This window comes from Pelecanus crispus, chromosome 1, assembly GCF_030463565.1.
Source record: "Pelecanus crispus isolate bPelCri1 chromosome 1, bPelCri1.pri, whole genome shotgun sequence".
NCBI lineage: Eukaryota > Metazoa > Chordata > Aves > Pelecaniformes > Pelecanidae > Pelecanus > Pelecanus crispus.
Window position 1 is genome coordinate 155,504,529 of NC_134643.1, and position 18,795 is coordinate 155,523,323.

Below are 18,795 nucleotides of genomic sequence, written 5' to 3' on the forward strand. Positions count from 1 at the left end.
TAAAATCACTGTATCTGATTTAAATGAGATAAGAAATGCATATTCTGTGTTGTTACTAGCTTTTTAAAGGTGTTCATTGCCAGAACCATGTTAGCTTAAAGGTGAAATGCATCTCTTCTTTATACAGCACTCAAGTTTTATCTTGAGTTGGAGCTGTTTAAAGTTATCATATGTTCTTACTAATATATCATTTTGTGAGGAGTCTTTATCCTGCTCTTTTTGTATATGTCCTTCGTATTGCTTGTTATTAATAAACATCCCAGCATTAATAAGATATAGAGAAGTGATTGATGTATTCCATATTATTATTAAATTGCTGGTAACCAAGGCAAGGCTTGGGTTTTTTTTTTTTTTCCCTTCTTCTTCTTTACCATGGGGGATGAAGAGGGACCTGTCCCTTTTTAACCACTTGCTCTGAATGACTTTTATACCCAATATAAGTGAGAAAAGAGGATGAATGTCACCTCTCTTCTCTTCCTCCTCCTGCCGATGCATACTCCTTCTTTTGATTGACAGCTACTAATAACCTTCCTGCCCTAAGTGCCATGGAGACACTTTATTAGGACAAACAGCCAAGGAAATCTAGGAATGAAGCCAAGCCTGCAGTGAGTTATTATCGGGCTTGTATTTATCTCAGCTTTGTAATTTTTTTCAGTGATATGCAAATCCTGAAATAGATCTTCTTCTGTTGAAGGACAGGTCCCTCTGTTAATTGATCCACTGAGATTCAGCCTAACCTCTTTTAGCTATCAGCCAGGGAAACAGGCTACATAAAAGAGTCTCAGTGCTGTATACAGTTCACATAAATTCAGTGTGCATTCTACAAGGAAAACTTCCGCACAGAAAATGCATTTTTAGTTCCTGAACATATTTTACATATCAGTGTTATCTGCATAACAGATCAAACTGATTTGTTTATTTGTTTATTAGATATGTATGAGGGTGCACTGTTATAATCAAATGTGATTTCAGCTGGAGCTTTCTTTCTTTCTGGAATGATACACCAGAAACATGTATTGTAAAAACACATTAAATGAAATTCAGACATAATGAAAATGCATTTGTTCAAAATCACCTTTGTAAAAAAAAAAAAAAAAAAGCTACATTACAGAAACACTTTATTACTGAGCAATTTGACTGTTTGGGAATTAACAACACAGGTGCATATCCTACATGCCTTGAGATTCTGCAAACATTTTTTGTTTCTTTGTGGAGATTTGCATCAAACAGGTAACATTGTTTCAAATAGGTCTTTTAATAGCATATTAATAACAGCAGCAGGATAGATTTACTTTTGCTTTGTCTTTCTATAGGGATAGGTCCATTTAGCAAGCAATTTATTTGACAGAGAGCAGAATTTGTAACAAAGGGAAATGTTCAGGGAAACACTAATAATAATAATAATCATAACAATAATAGTAATATCAAAGAGTCCAGAGTGAAAAGGGATCATCTTAAAAAATGGGTATTATTTTTATATTTACATAGCATCTCTCATCCATAAGAATCCCAGAGATCTTCAACCTCTAGTATAGTACCACCAGTACAAGTATAGCAATTGCTGAGACAGGGAAGATAGCCCTGAGAAGGGACAAATTTGGAACTGAGTTCAAACTTTGCTGAAGAGTGAACTGGGATCAATAATGCTCACACAGTGTGGACCAGCTTTCATTTTGACACCTCATCTAAACCACGGCAACATGAAAAAGTATGGGGGAAATATATTACCAAAACCTTCCCAGTTTCTCAACCTGAGAGGCAGAACGATGTGCAGTAATGAGGTGCGAGGCATAAAAGCCTGCGCTCTAATCCCAGTTCTGCCCACCAAATTATGTCATGGCCTTGAGCAAGTCATTTCACCTCTACTGCTTTAAAATGAGGATGACAGGCTTTACAAGGCTCAGTCTATGATTCTTACTCAGTAAGTATTTGTAAAGCCCTTCCAATATGTGAAATACTTACGCAGGTATGAATAATTTTTGTGAGCACAACCATAGTTACCCAGAGTGAAGAGCTCCCGAAGAGGTAGCATTATTAGTGTTGGCAGAGATGCAAGGGAATCTGCGTTTCAACTTAGATCAGAACGCAGACCCCTCCCAACAATGAAAATTATCATTTCCACAGCTGAATTTCATGCCTTGTTCCTATGTCTCCAGTAAGGTAATGGGAGAACTAGACAGGAACATCTTTATATGTCAGGGAGCTGAGATCTAGAATCAACGTACAACTATAGCACTTTGGGACATGCTTGAGTCCTGCTGATTTTAGTGGTATTAGTGCTTATAGCTGATGTGTTTAGGGCTGACAGGGACAGAGAACACTGAAAATCAAAACTGAACTTCTAAATTACTGGGCTGTTTCAGGGGTTTCAGATGTATCTTCAAACTTTAACATGTTGTTGGAAGTCTAGCTTTTCTGAATGAGGAGATTTAGAGATAGATTTTACAAGTTGAGCTAACCTCTGTTCTACTCCATTCTTTCCATCTGTCCTCAAAGAATTTTCTATTAACTAGTGCGTAGAAGTCAATTCACCAGGCAAATCTATGGTTTGCAAAGCTCAGCTGTGTGTAACTCATATCTCATAGCTGCCGTTGTGGTGGTGCAATGGCAGCTCTAAACAAAATGTCTGCATCACATTAAAGGTATGGTACTACAACTTGAAAGTTGTTGCATAATAATGGGTTGTGCAGATGATTACTAAATTGACATTGCAGGACTTTAGTCCTTTGCATTTTTCTAGTTAAGGAGGTCATTCCTGAGTAACGAAGATGTGAAATTAAATTATCACTCAGTCTTCTTCAGATTTCTCTCTCTTTTTCTTCTCTGCAATTTCACTCTTTCATTTCCTCTTTGGTCATTTGCACAAGACTGTGTTAATGGTTTGGAGGAAAAGTCTAGCAAATGACATCACTTCAGGGGCTAGGGCTCTGCAAAGGAGTAAATGCATCAACATGAGGTTTTACAAGATTTTAGAGAAATTGCGGAAGGCAGTATTTAAGTAAAAGCATTCATGTTGCATAAATCAGTATTAGGTTCTAGCAGATTTTCTCTTCAAAAAAACAGCTTCGAAAGTAAATTTGCAATCTACTGGTTTTCAACAGAAAAATAAACTCTAGAGAAGAGAAACCACAGCACTTTTGTGAAGTGCAAGTTTCATAACAAGCTTTTCTTTCTGTGACTTCTGTTTTGTTTGAATGAAATTGATCCAGCTGAAATTAGCTATGTTTTTATGCCTAAACTCAGAAATTTCACAGGATTTTTGGAAGTAGTTCTTTTTTATGCATGAAATGACAGTAAAAGGCAAGCATTTCACATTCTGAGGAATTTTTAATTTAACTGAGGTTTTTTGTACAGATATATCAGGACAAGCAAATAAGGTTGCAAATAAAAAAAGATATACAAGTAGAAAGTTAGCAGCTTAGTATACCAAGAAATCATAGTTTACGTACTACAACAGTACTAAAAGGCTACCATAGGAACCTATACTTCGTTAAGTTAGATGCTACAAAACCAAGGAATTAATGAACAGAGTTTCCCAACCTATTTCTCTGGGGAAAGTGATTTATATATGGAATCCTTGTGAGAGAGAGTAGGGCTTATTCCTGTATTTATCTTTTGGGTATTTGATTTGTTGCAAACTAACTCAGATAATCTGTGATAGTTTTAAAGGACAGACAGTAATTTTATACGTCTCTCTCTCCCCCTCCCTCCTGCCCTCCTTCTCTGTTATCTATATAAAATGACCTTCTGTGTATACACACATACACTTATATGTGTATGTATATATTTATATATATACACACTTATACTTGTGCAGACTGTATTTGCTACCTTATTGCAAATATTAAATGGGAATCCTATATTATATAAAGACTGAATAGTCTTTAATAATAAGGTTTGGTTTTTTGGAAACAATTGGCAAGGCTCTCCTGACTTCTCTGGGATCACAATTAAGCCAATGTTAAGTGTTTTGGAACGGCTCTTTAAGTAATGAGTAAGTTAAGAATATTATGACAAAACAGTGCTGTCTTTAGAAATGTACTAATAAATAAGACATGCTAATTTTGATTAATCAGGTTAGTTAGAGGCTATAAGTGCATAACAACTTTTAGAAGAGATCAACATCTGAAAAATCACTTTTTCTAGAAGTGATAAACCTCACTAATTTTTACATTTATTTTAGTTGACATGTAGTGAGCTAGGCAGGGATACATCATAACGCCATCAGAGTTGGCCTGTGAGGGTAAATAGTTTTATCAGCATTGGTTTCAAACCTAAGGCAGTGCCAAGGAAAAAGGTAGTGCAATTTAATCTGACCAAAGCAAAACATAGTGTATTTTTTTTTTTATTGATACTGCCTTTTATTTTGTATCTCTTCACAATAATCTGAGAACAAGGAAACTGTCAAAAAAAAGGCTCTTTTAAAACCAAAGACATCAGTATAAGGCTAGTCAGCTTTCCTTAGTGGACAAAGTGAGAGCGAAATGTTCTAATCCTTAAAGTGTGAGGAAGTAAAGGTTTCTCAAAGTCAGGGCAATACAGCAGGTGACAGAGAGCGCATAGCCTACAGGCACGTCTACAGGCCATTCCAAGTTTCCTCACACAGGCTGTTAAAAGGATGTTTTATCCTGAGGCAAAGTTACAGTGAAAGAGTTAAAAACCGCTTTAGAACATCAGATGTCATGTCACGGTGCTTCAGAAACACTGCTGAAGTGTTGCAATGCATATAATGCTTTTTCTTCACTTCATTTATCTTACCTAAGAAATCACGCTTAAGCCTGATCCAAAGCTTGATTCAATCCTCAGCAGTATTCCTTGGTTTTTTTTAAAAAAAATATTATTTTGTTTTAGCACTGACACCACTAAGCTTTAGACTAAGCCAAATAATTTTAGTATCCCAAATTGACAAACGTTAAAAATATTAAAATGGCTTTCCAGATTAGGAATAGCTTTGGCCAGTTATCTAGCAGTGGAAGATTGGCATAACTCCATTGAAACTAATGGTACTACATTGATTTACATCATCAGAGGTGCTGTCAAAAGATATTTTGGGGCAGAAAAAAAAGGAAGAAACTAAAGCTAAAAAAAGGTACATAAGTTAAAATGAAAATAACCAGCATTTTCACAAAATCTAGAATATATATGATGACACACAGATTCTCTTGATCTAAACCAGCAGGTAACTAACATTAATCTAATGTTTGAACTGCTATAACTCATGACAGTGCTAAAATAAGAAAGTGAGCAAAAAATCTTGTTTATGTCAGAATAATATGACCCAAGACCTTTCCCTGTCCTTTGAGAACATGTCTGTATAAGCAGCCAGTCAGGAGTCTGGCTGAAAGAGCTCTGAGGCAACAGGCTAGTGTTAAAGACCAACCAGTATCTCTCACAAATAGGCAGGAACAAGTTTTGGACCTAAAATACAATAGAATCTGTCAGAGGGGAAAGAAAAAAAAAATATTTTGTCTCTGTTTGCACATGCATTTTACAATCTTGCACAAGCTGGCAAGAAATAAAGCAACGTTCTAGCTGTCTGAGCCTGGGAGCAGGCTAGGAGGGAGTTGCTCTTGCAAGAACAAGGCAAAGCCAACTGCTGTCACTATTCACCATCCAAGAACAGAGGAAAACAGGTTGCTATTCCAAGAGGACAGGCTATGGAGGGAAGGATGCCTGAAGCAACCGTTGTTGCTTAAAGCTGACACCTGAATAAAGTAGGACTCTTTCCAGGCTGACTTTTTGATTCCAGACCCTAGTAAGTTGTATTCATGCAGTCTAGAGCTCATAGATATGTATAGCACACACTGTCACACCCAGTTAGCCATATCACAGTGGTCAAGCCAGGCTCTTTGCCCAGGAGAGTTTACCTGTTTGTTACCTTATGGCTTTTGCCAGACAGAGTTTTCAGCCTGGTGAGGAGCAGGGAGAAATATCCACCCAGAGCTACATGGCATTTGGAATCACAGAATCATTTAGGTTGGAAAAGACCTTTAAGATGATCAAGTCCAACCATAAACCTAACACTGGATGGGAATTGCATTCACCCAGAGGTCAGTTCTTAATATTTCCTCTTCAGACCTCGTGGACAGGTCCTCTAGTTGCCCATATATAGACAGAAAATGAGGATAAGGATCTTTGAAAGTGTCTCCACACAGAAGCCTGACCATTTGAAGGTGGTCTAACTCAATTGGTATCTTTGCTGACACTTCCAACACAGCTAATGCTGACTCTAAAAGCCCTATTTAATGTGAACATCTGGCCCATTACATAGCTGTTAACTGGAATGAAACCGTCATGCACGTTCTGTATAAACAGCTTACTGTGTCACATAGTAACAGCATTTGATTTTTAACAGTCTGGGTGCTTTCAAGCTGACCCTTTCCTCAGAACTCCTTCCCAAATTCTAACAACCTCTTTGGCTTGTACAGTTTCCAAGAGTCTCTCTTCCACACATTATGTAACTTGTTTAGTTTAAGTTTTTTCACTCCACAAAGCAGTCTTAAATTGCTGTTTCATCTGCTGCTGCACGCATCTTGTTCATCTCAGTAGCCAGAAATAGTATAACCTGAAATACAAGCATGTTTCTACAGAAAGGCAAGAACCCCTCTGGCTAATCTGACATGTTCCATGTTGGATCATCCTAGCTATCATACACTGAAACTGTCAGAAATCACAGTAAGACCCAAATATATACACAGCTTCTCCTATGCTGGACCCCCTATCAAGCCATGATTACTGTCATGAATTGGATGAGTTATACAAGAGAGGAAGGGTTGTTGGGTTTTGTTGCAAATAACACACCTGTCAGTGAAGTGAAAGGCATGCCACATCCAAAAAGGTGATGTATGACATACTTTTCACTTCTCTAGGAAGGATAGAGGAACAAATAAACTACATGTTTCAAATGCCTCATCTTCCACTCACAATTTGTCTAAGTGATTTCCTTGCTATTGTTTTCCACAAGGTGCTCCAATCAGCAAAGAAATTGTGTTTTAGTCTATTTACAAAATGAAATGTGTTGTCTGCCATACAGTCCTTTGAAAAATACAGATTAATTAAAGCCAATATAAATGAATGTGACTCCTGTTGTTAATGGAGTCTACAATGGAGTCCAAGCCTAAAGCTCAGCATTGCAGATCTGCATGAGGAACCTGGAGTTTTTGGAAGATCCCAGCATGGTTGTACATTGCAGGCACTGCTGGCACCAGAAAAATCTCTCAGTCTTCTGGCAAGAAGTCTGTGTTGTCTCAAGGGCTGCTACACCTGTGGATGGTTTCTTCACAAACTCACTCACTGCTTCCCCTTATCTTCCACCTCCATTTTCCTCCCCACCCTCCCTAGCACACTTTGCATACTTTTTTATCACTGCTGTTATTATTCTATGAAAAGCAATTTAGTTATCTTCAGTACCTTAGGTATTTTACTAACTTCCCCCAAATTATTCTGTACAACTGTATCCATAATTGAATAATCTAGGTTTCTCTTGAGGGGACCCAAAACAGATGGTTTGTTTTTAAACCCTTCCTGAAATACAAATGCTTGGTGTGGATAGAGAGCTATGATTCGGAAGCTGCAGGAACCCAGTTTGATCCCTAGTTTGTGTACTCTGTTTGGTAACTCTCTTGTTGTTTGCAGCAGCATATTAATTCTGAAAGTGATATACTGCTTTTGAGTCAAAGGAAGTTGTAAAATGAGCTGGAAATATAACGGCTCAATAACACCTCCATAAGAAATGTTTCACACTGGATTCCATTATAAGTATCATATTCACTCTTATGGCTTTGCACAGGAACAAATTCCATGATTACTGCCAGGGTACAAGGAGAAAAGTTTCTGGCAAATATGCAGGCCATTTATCAAAGCATACTCAGTGTATGGAGGACTACAAAACTATGCCAGAATACTGGGCTGCTAAAGCTCTGAATAATGATTGGAAAATGATTTTTTTTTTAAAAAAACTGATTTAAAAAAAAAAATTGAAAAGTATTATCCTACAGGTAGATTTTCCTAGATAATTACTTTCATCATCCAGCAACACAGATATGCTCTTTGTGGGGGGATTGTTTTAGCTGAACACTCTAGAGGTTCAACCTGGGCTCTCTTTAAGCACAATAAAAAGAATTAGGAACACAGAATGTGCAATTCATCTAATCCCAAGGTAGACATATACAATAGGTCAGATGACTCACAAAACCCATCTGTACTCCGGGTAGCCAGATCAGTTCAATGGGAATGCATGCCCAAAATGAGTAATAGGTGAGACAACATTCTGTAGGGGAGCCAAGCTTGGTGTACACGGGGACGGAGAACTGCCATGCCCAGGAGAGCATTCGTCACCTCAGTGCAATTTGGCCTGCAATATAGGTCATCATCTCTACATTTTTTTCCTTTCATCACCCTAAAATTTCTGTACACATGCACCTCAAATATCTAATGATTGTTCATGGCCAAACATCCTCAGTGCAACAGGTATGAGGAGCACCGCACACATGGCTGGGAACTTCCAAGAGGCAGCTAAAAAGAGTAAGGAGCACATATGAGTCTGTGGGAGCAATCAGTACTAGAAAGTTTGAAGTTACCAGAGCTATGTCTTTCACTGCCTTTCTCACACCCACAGGCTAGGAAATAACTAGTAGCATTGGCAACACTCCTGAAAACTACTCACTGACTAGTGATGATTTCAGTGTTTTAAACACCAGTTTCTGTATAATGAGTGTCCGATTTCTGTATTTATACCTGGTAACTCTTTAACAATGTTTGTATTCAACCAGAGTGAATTGAATGTCCCTGCTGTAGGCAAATACATTTTAGGCATTTCAGGTAGGATTCATATGCCCGTCTATAGCCGTCTGGAGCTTAAGCAGCCTTAGTGTGTAGCAACTATCCTCCTCCTTCTATGAATGGAGGGAAGAGAAAGAGATTTTTAGTGCATGATTTGTTGCCCTAGAAAATTACCTTCATATAGGATGAATGGCCTTCATGTCATTGACGGTAAAAGGGACTTGGATACTTACTTCAGCTGGTGCCTGCAGCTGGCCACAAAAGAGAGGCCAGTGTCAGAAAGGATGAATCCCACCCCAAAAGTGCTAATGACCTCTCAAAAACCTGAAGAAAACAAAGGATTCCCATAGAAAATTATATTGTTCCCTGGAGCTATTTTCTCATTGAAAATGAAGCACCATGTGCTGATCAAATTTATTTTTTACCTCTCTGTGCCCAAACCTACTCATTTCCATGAAAATGTAACCCTGATCAAGGTTATTATTAACCTGTGTAACCCATGTTAGCAGTGGTTGAAAAAGTTAGTCTAACCTAATCACCTCAAGCTTCAGAAAGATCCATTGGTCACTGCATTTTTTTCTTAATTCTCAATTTTCATGCTTTCCTCATTTGTACCATTTTCACATTTTATTTCTTCATTTACAGCCCTTTTCTCGTTTGCATTTTCTCTCTTCCATGCAACAGAGAAGTTTCTCATTTACAAGCTGACACCTGTGGTTTTGAATAGCACCTTTTAATATAAGTTATATGAATGAGATGTGCTGCATGATTTTTCAGTGTACCTTACACAATAATTGACCTTACATAGATTATCAGTTATTCATGGCCCCTTGCCTTGAAAAGGGTCCTAAACAGCCAATCACAATTTAAAGGCATATTATTCTGCCTTAAACACATTTATTCACAGTACCTTTCACAAGTTATTGGCCATTTTCTTTCCCAGAATTAAGGATTATTGAAGCTTGTGCAATGAGAACTTTGTTCTTCATAACTCATCCTCTTACTTGCTTATGCAATGAAGCATTATAATTTGCAGATAGTTGCTTCAGAGGACTTATGACTTCACTAGCTGTACAAAGATGAGGACAAAGACAAGTCAAGAGGAAGGAAAACATTTACAACATAATGAGAAGGTAAATCAACTTACATTTGTTGCAAATAGGTTGATGGAAAATATCACTGATGTTCCCTTTAGTTGTGAAGATGAGGTGCTTCTACTAGTCCTTTTTCAATTACAATACAGTACTTTATGTGGTCTTTTCTTTAGTGTTGAAGAGCCCAGCCACTACATCCCTAATTTCTGATCTTTAGACAAATGTTAGAAGTTGATAAAAAATGGGTAGGGAGTGGACCTCATGAGAATTTTTCTACCCAGAGCTGTGGTGGGGTCAACCACTAGAAACTTGGTTTGGGGGTTGAAAAGCTGCCCAGAGCCTCTGCTAAGGTAGCTAGAGTTATGCACATCACTGTTTTGCATCCTAGTTTCCTGATGTAAAAGAGGGGAAGTAATATCATCTACATATGGGCGTATCCAGGATGGCAAATGAGGTGTGAACTGAGAGATTACACTCTGGAAATGATCCTTACCTGGTCAAAAATTGTGTCATTTCTGCCATCAGAACATTTCTGAGAGCTCCCGGCTAACAAAAGCACAAGGAATTGCAGTGCTCGTTAGTTCAGGGGTTAACAGTATGCTTATTAATTTCATCCCACTTACTCTCTCATGTTTGTGGGGTCTTCCATACTGGCCTTTTGTTGAGTGCTTTGAGATCTGCAAAAGGAAAGGAGCAAGAACTACTAATTATTATTGTTACTGATGGAAGATTGCAATAAGCTTCAGCAGGTTTTGGATCAAAGCTTGAATTACTGAATAATCTGTAAAGACTTTTTTACTCTCCGTTTATAAGAAGTATATGTATGCATACATAAACACCACCACAAAAGAGAAAGGTATGAGCTGAAACCTGAACAAAAATAGCAACTTCTCTTGTTATGTCTATCTCATATCCTTGGCTGTTTTTGTTTAAATGACCCTTATGTGGTAGGATAAGAAAGAATAATACATGATTAATTTCTATTCCGAAGCCTTGTTTGAAAGGTGCTTTATTTGCATTAGCATTCATAATTACTTAATGACAAATCAGATATGGTTCATTGCTAGTAAGTGTAGAAACATGTTGTCTGAAGGATGTAGTTTAATTAGTATACTCCTAAAAACACGTCCCTCATGACCATTGGATGTAATCATTATTTTATGTATTTAACTGTGAAATTTATGTTTACTCAGCAGGCTAGAGACCATCTTTTTTTTCCAAAGCTATTTAATGCAATACATTTAGACTTTAAAGGAACCCACAAAATCTCCCCAACAGCAGGTACTAAATAAATTAAAAAAAATTAAAACAACTATTATTGCAATGAAGCAGATATATTTTTAAAAAAAATATAACCAACATAATATTGCATCTATAAAACATAGCAGGAGGAATAAATATGCGGGGAATCTCATTTTAATTCCTCAGTTAATAACTTAGACAGAGGAGATGCACATTCTCCTAGATCAATGAGACAATTTGGGCATTCTTTTATTGTTGATTAGTGAATCTGAAAATGACCTCATTTCAAGGGCATCGAGCGATTTCTCTTTCTCTGTGCTGGTATAACACAAGTGAATACTGTGAACACTTTCTACCCAGGCTGCTGTAGAATCTGAGGATGCCCTTTCCTCGGTGACACAGAGGACAGTGATGGCAATCAAAAATCATCAGGACTTTGCAAAGAGGTCTCTGAAAGCCACACAGTCTCTTCAATAGTAATCTCATTTTTCCTTAAATCTCCCCCTGGAAAAAGGAGTCCTTCTTCACTGAGCATTTGGGTTGTGGGAAACCAGTTACGGAGTCAGATGTTACTCAAGCTGTGTAAGGGAATCGGCCTCCTTTTCAGCTGCAAAGAGGCTACAATTAAAAGAGACAATAGTTTTCCTCTACTATTCTGCAAGGCACATTTCTAGAATATTTGTATTTTTAGGATACATACTATAATTTTTAGGATTTTAAGATACAACTATTCATAATTTTGGATACACACTACCTGATATGTTTTCTACTTTATTATTTCTGCTCCTCATTCTTCATTGGCTTCAGGCTAGGTCTGGTGACTTAGAGATAGGTGTCTTTTGCACCTGTCAGCACCAAACCCTTAGGTTTTAGTTTTTCCCTTTTATCAGGGTTTGCCTCTATTACTAGGCACAAGCATCCTAAAGGAGTGACGGGTGTCTCTGTGCTTCTGCCACCCCTGCTTCCCAACTACGGCACTCACAGTATCTGGCTCTGCAGTGCAGTGCCTCCAGTGATCTCCACCTTGTTATTATCACTTGCCTAGAGAAAACCTGAGTGCCGGGCAGGGGTGACAAGCATGTGCTTTATGCCTGAACATCCCTCACAGTTGGTATAACTGTGTGCCCCCTGACAAGTTAGGAGATATGAAAAGAGGAGAAACATGGCTCGTCTCTTTTGTGGATTGTCACTAGGGCTGGGTTGGCACTTGGTATTACAAAGAGCAGCTCATGACATTACGTTAAGAAACAAGTAATAAATGTGCCATTAGTCTTGAGTGGTAATGAAGAAAACAGTCAACTTTTGAAGCAATAGTATTGTCTAAACATGACAAGATGTTTTAGTACCTGTGTGGTCCACGATAGCCTGGTTCTGCAGGGTTTGCTGGAGGATGCTGAATGTTTTTCTTTCCTGCTCCCTCTGCAGGCCCTGCACCCATCCATGTTCTCCCAGAGGGTATGGATGTTCTCCCAGACTACACTAGTAGTTTGGACCAAGACAAAAATTTATGTGTTTTCTAATGCCAGCAAATAAACAAATATGATAAATGAAATGTAAATGAAAATTAATGCAAGGGTGCCTTCAAAATCACACCAACTGAAATATGTAAAGCACAGTCATAATAAAAAAAAAAAAGTGTTTTTTTTTTTTTCTTTTCAGTGTTCAGGAAATCTGTCCTTCTTTTTGCCTTTTATGATATCTACCTGAAGTATCACGTAGCAAAAGAGGGCATCTTACACAAATCTCCACAAAGCAAACTCTGTAGGGAATGACACAGGGGCATTGTCTGAAGGATACTTCCTTTTATGATGAAAACAGAATTTAATATGCAAGAAAGTGCATTTCCCTAACTGAAAAACAGATTGAATAGCTGAAGCAGGGGGGTGTGGATGAAGACTGTAGCTAGGAATGTACAGGGAGCCTGTTGAAGGGGTGGAGGGCAGGTGGTACAGATTGGCAACATGGTTGGGTGTGGGCTGTTAGAAGTCTGTATGGGGACTAGTCATGAGGGAGACAAGAAGTGTTGCTCACACCACAGAAAACTTGAGGTAGAGTATCATGAAGATTCAAAGGCACGTTTTGCCATAAAACTTTGTGCTTTTATCTCAATACTCAGGATGTTTTCACATTAATTCATTCCCAGTTTTCTCATTTATTTAAAAAAAAAACAAAAACTTTAACTTGTCCTCTGTTTTTAGGAAAAAAATGAGGAGGAAAAAATATAAGGGTGCTGAAAGTCACCTAACCTTGTGTCTGTCTTTGTGATCCTACGTGCTTGTTTGGTTTAGGGTTTTTTTTTCCATCCTGAAGTGGAGGAGTAGGGATCATCCCACACAACAGGAAATGTGCATTGAAACTAAAATGAGTCTGCATGTCGTATAAGTTCAACCAGTCCAAATCTTTAATGGCAAAGCATCAGCTTCCTTGCCATGGAAAATTTCCTGTTGTTAGAACTGCAGGTTGTTGGTGGCGTTATTTAAAGAAAAAAAACATTTTGTTTTCGAACTTCTCATATGTCACTAACAATGAGGGAAATATTTTAAAGACAACAACCAAAATCACATTAACACCATAACACAGCTTTATGCCACTCATACATGCATACCAAGGAACAGTGAAAGAGATATTTTTAACAAATAAAAGTTCAGAACTCTGTATGAATACTTTCTTACCTGTTCAGAATGATGTGATTGTACTGAACAAAAAAAAAAACTGTTTAAAAGCAAGAACTGTACTTACTACTATACTGAATATGAAATGGAAAACTTCTAAGACAAATTACCAGACAATGAAGGCATTACATAAATTAGAAGTTTTTTATCAATATTGCTGGATACCAAATATCCTGTCCAATTGAACCAAAGCTGTCATATGACCAATAACATTTGCAAAGGAAACCTATGTAAATATAACCAGTACATCTTTTATTTAGTGAAAAATGAAATCCTGCAAGATTTGTCAATGGGATACTCTGCTTTGCTTCATCAAAGGTGCCTGTTCAAAAGATGGTCTCCCTGAAACTGAAAATCATTCACTCGCTTCACAGATTTCATCCTCTGTAAACGCTGAAAGATAGCTGATGGCAAGGACATCTGTTGTACAAAGCAGATGTGTTTCTTGGTTGCCAGCAATGGTCCTGCCACTGGCATGCAGTGCCATGAGTTTCAGGAACATAAAGGAATTGCATTTTTGGTACTACTGTTGAAGACAATCAGTTTAATGTAAAAACAATGGAAAAGCATAGAGATAAGAATGGCACTGTGCTGGATTACATGAAAAGCCTGTCCGGTCTTGCCTTTGACAGTGGCCAACCGCAGATCCAGCAGGGAAATTGCATACGTGATACTTCTGCTCCTAGATCTCCCTACATGCAGCAACTTGAGGCATGGGGATCTCCTAAGTGAGGGATTGCATTTGCAGCTTGTATTTAAGAGCCCTTCATGGACTTCTTCACCACGAAATTAAATTCCATTAGTTTCCCTATGATGTTAATACCTGTTACAGAAGTAGTACAACACACTACATGTTCTTTCTTTTGGCCACCTTGAGCAATTTGCCCGCTTATTTATGTTGTTTCCTGTCCAGTTATATATCCAGCAAGGCAAAGCTTTACTGAGTTTAGTGGGACCCAGATGAGATCCAGTGGCTTTCAGGGTTGTTCTTTCAGATCAGGGCTTTACATGGAAAATAACATGATGGGAAGGCCTAGTATAGTTGTACAGTTCCTAGCACAATGATAGTAAGTAGCATGAACAACCTCTGGTTGTGATTACACTGTACGTTGGTTTGTAAGAACTGATATTCCTTACCAACTTGTTCTACCTACTTCCACTGCAGATGCTGTTTTTATTAACATAATTGCTTTATCTTTCTTGAAACTTTCCAAGCAGCCCTCAATTATTATTCAATAATAACATAGGGTGGTCAGTTCAACAGGCTAATTATATGATGCAATGCCATAAAAAGTATTTCATTTTATCACTTCTACAGTTGTTGCCTTTTCCTTTCACTGAATGCCCTCTGTGTCTTACTGTAGAACAGAGTAGTGAGGACTACCCACTGCTTTTCTCTGTACCACTCATTATTATATATGTCATCTCCTATTCTTTTTGCTTCACACTAAATAATCTTAATCTTTTCAGTTTCTTTTCATATGAACACTCCCTATCCAACTGATATGTATTTTCTGCCCTTTTTTAGACCTTTCTTCTTCTACTGTATCTTTCTGAAATGTGACTGAAACCCGGTAGAGTATTCAACATGAGGATGTAACCTCCATTTATAGAATGACATTATAATAATTCCTGTATTAGTCTCCATCCCTTCTTAATATAGCCTAACATCTGAGAACCTTATCAAGAAGTGAAATGTGAAGCAATTAAATCTACAATATGTAAATCTGAACCTGACAGTTAGGCCTATAAGAAAGATATTCTTTAGGTACAAAAAATAAAACTCACTCTGAATTAAGGGAACAAACAAAAGATGATGCATGGGAAGTGATAAAGAGGATTAATAACAAGAAATGGCTGTGAGACCTTCATCACAAAATCCATGAGCTAAATTCTGCTCTCCATTACAACCCCAATGGATACTATGAACGTTAGTAACCTGCAATTATGTTGTATAAAGGCTGCTGAGTCGCATTGTAATTAACATCCTTTAGGGTGACCACAGTAATTTTAAATGTTATCGTTGAATATACCAGTGAAAGTGGAAGGTGTTGAATATTCTATAGCAAAGTTGAAGCTGATGTTGGTTTTATTTTTTCTTTTTTCATATCACATTGTGATAAGCAAGCCCCCACAGAAGGATTTCTTCCTCACAGAAGCTCAGTCAGCTGCAACTTGAATATTTTCCAAATTATTTTTTCCAGTCTTGTCCAGATTTACTAAATATTACCAGCTATAGATTTAGAAATTAAAATGGCAATGATAAATATTATTATAATTACAGAAGTAACCCCTATGTGCGCTACTTAAATACGAGACTGCTTTGCCTCTAGTAAAACTAAGAAAAGCCTCAAGGCTGATGTAAAACTGCATCTTCTTGCAGTGCTGTCTGCTGGCAGGAGTTGCCAGAAGACTCATCACAGTGGATTTAAAGGCGAGAGGCTGTAATCCACCTATACCACCTTTCCTTTCTATGGGGATTCACTATTCTGGAAAAAATACCTGTTGCTCGTTTGGAAACAATGGGTTTCCTTTGCACTCATCAGACATTTAGGGCAAAACTCATGAAAGTACATCGTGAGCATAAGAAGCGCATCGCTGGTGAGTTACATCATTGTGGTTCCAAGTTCTGGATTTCAGTGGCTGAAAATGAGAGATGCAAGCACCAAAAGCCAAGGTTGCAGGGAATGAGGAATTTTAATATATCTGTGAGGTTTAGCTAATCCTTTTTACTTCACCCAGCACAATTTACCATCCTCAGAAAGGGCCCAGTTACCCATGAATATCTGACTTTTGGTGCTGGCATGAATGGTGTTTGAACAGCCAGCAATGATTATTTGAAGTTATATAAGGCTTTTCTGGTCACTTGTGAGCTCTCTAGTATTCTTACAGGCATACCAACGACAGTAATATAACAAAATCTCATAAAAGAAAAAGATACACATGTTTATTAGATTAATGATGCCTAAAAGACAAAAGTCTTCACAGTTTTCCCGAAGGTAATCTGAGGAGCAGCAGATTAATTTTCACTGGCTTTCTGTATATTGTTAGTTGCTCTTTTTATTTCTCTTTTACTTATTGCTACTTTTCTCTTTGTGTTTCTCTCACAAGAACTTATGGCTGTGGATCTGTGTTTGGTCTTTTTTGCTCTTGGAGGCCGTTGCTGTGCTGTAGTGAATAACCCGCTCCTCAGCTCAGCACTGAGGACTTCTGCAGCACCACAAACAGCTTAAGCCTCAGCCCTCACACCACAGTGAAGTTTTTAAAGGCAATTTGAATTGTGCTGTAGACATTCCTTGACTTCTTGTTGGCCCCGGGTTTCATCCTTCTATACGTACATGGAAAAGAAAAAATTTCCTTCAATATAAAAACATAGCAGCTGGTTAACTGCTTGACAGAGCAAAGCAGTGCTGCACAACAAATGAAGAAGTGAATATTTTATCTAATTGAAACATGAGAGTGAATTCTTCTGGTAGACAAAATATAGTTTTCCAAGTAGGATTTTGGCATTGGCACTGTCTAAAATTTCCAAACTAGTGAGAAGTTTCATAGGACCTATAATGTCTTCAAGCTGTCGTAAAGGCCTCTTTCCTACTATTTTTCCAAATATGGAAGCTACTTGGCCAGACTAAAGATTAAATTTATTTCCCAGATGGAGATGAAATAAGGCTTTTATCCAAGCAAAGTCCTTAAACATGCGCTCGGCTTAAACATGTGAGTAGGTCATTTGAAGTAGGACATTTCACATGTAACAGGAGTGAAAACCTGGAATTCTGGACTGTAGACAACTCTGCACCTTCCTTTTTCAGGTAAATAGAAAGAAATCTTATGCATTCCATGTTATTTTGTACCATTAAAAAAAAGAATTTCTAAGCACAAATACAGAAATGTTTATATTTTATTTGCTTGAAAATTATTCCTTTAGCTTCAAATGCAGGAATATGCCTTATAGCCTTTGAATAAAACTGCTGACATTTTGGATTGATAACTCTTTAAATTAATGATACATTTAAATAAATAGCTAAATTGCAATGGAATTTTGTGTTACATCTACATTAATAATACCAAATGAATTAGTCATGATTAATGTTATAAAGGATATCAAATGAATTAATAATGATTGGCCACTTAAAATGGGCAACACTTTATAATAAGTGGCAAATCATTCTTACTGCCTTTGGTATTTCTTGCAATAATTTTAATCATGATGAATTCTTCTGGTATTCAGGTGCATATAATACAAGATTCCATAGGAAGTCCACTATAATTTAACATAATCATACTGAAATTATTCATTTAAAGCCTACCACTACATATGGGGCCAGATCCAGGCTGAACTTGGGTACTTCAGGGTTTGTCTATCCAGCATGGCATAGCTGTCATGGGATGTCCCTCAGAGTCATGAAAGCTGGTACAGAAGTGGCTAGGTAAGTGAGCTAGGTGCACAAGTGACTGAGCAGGCCTGTTCATGGTAAATACCTTTTACCAAATCAAGCTTCAGATTAGAACTCACCTAGCTACAGTACTTTTAAGGTTTTAAGGGTTTATATATATATAAAAAAAATATTATTAATTACTAACAATAATTTATACCAGTGTTAAGGTCATATCTAGTATGCGGTGACAGTCTCATAATGTCAGTTCTCACATTAGGGAACTCTGTTTCCTGGGATCCCTCATCTTCTCATAGAAAATATTCCCACTGCTGAGAGCTGATTTTTGCAGATGTCTGGTCTGTGGTCTTGATGCTGTGGTAAGCAGGCAAAACACAAGGCCAGCAAAAAAAAAGTTGAGTAGACTTAAAGGGGAAGAAAACTTGAAGTAGACTTAAAGGATGTTTTAGTTTTGGTAACAGAAGGGAAAAGAAGAAAACATGAGCAAAACTATAAGTGACTGTATGCTAGATATGCCTAAGCCTGCATGCATGTGCAATTTCACTGAAAAACCTTCTGCTTTGTAGAGAAAAGTTTTCCAGTAGAGGTGTCTGTGGGTTTTTTTAAAAATGT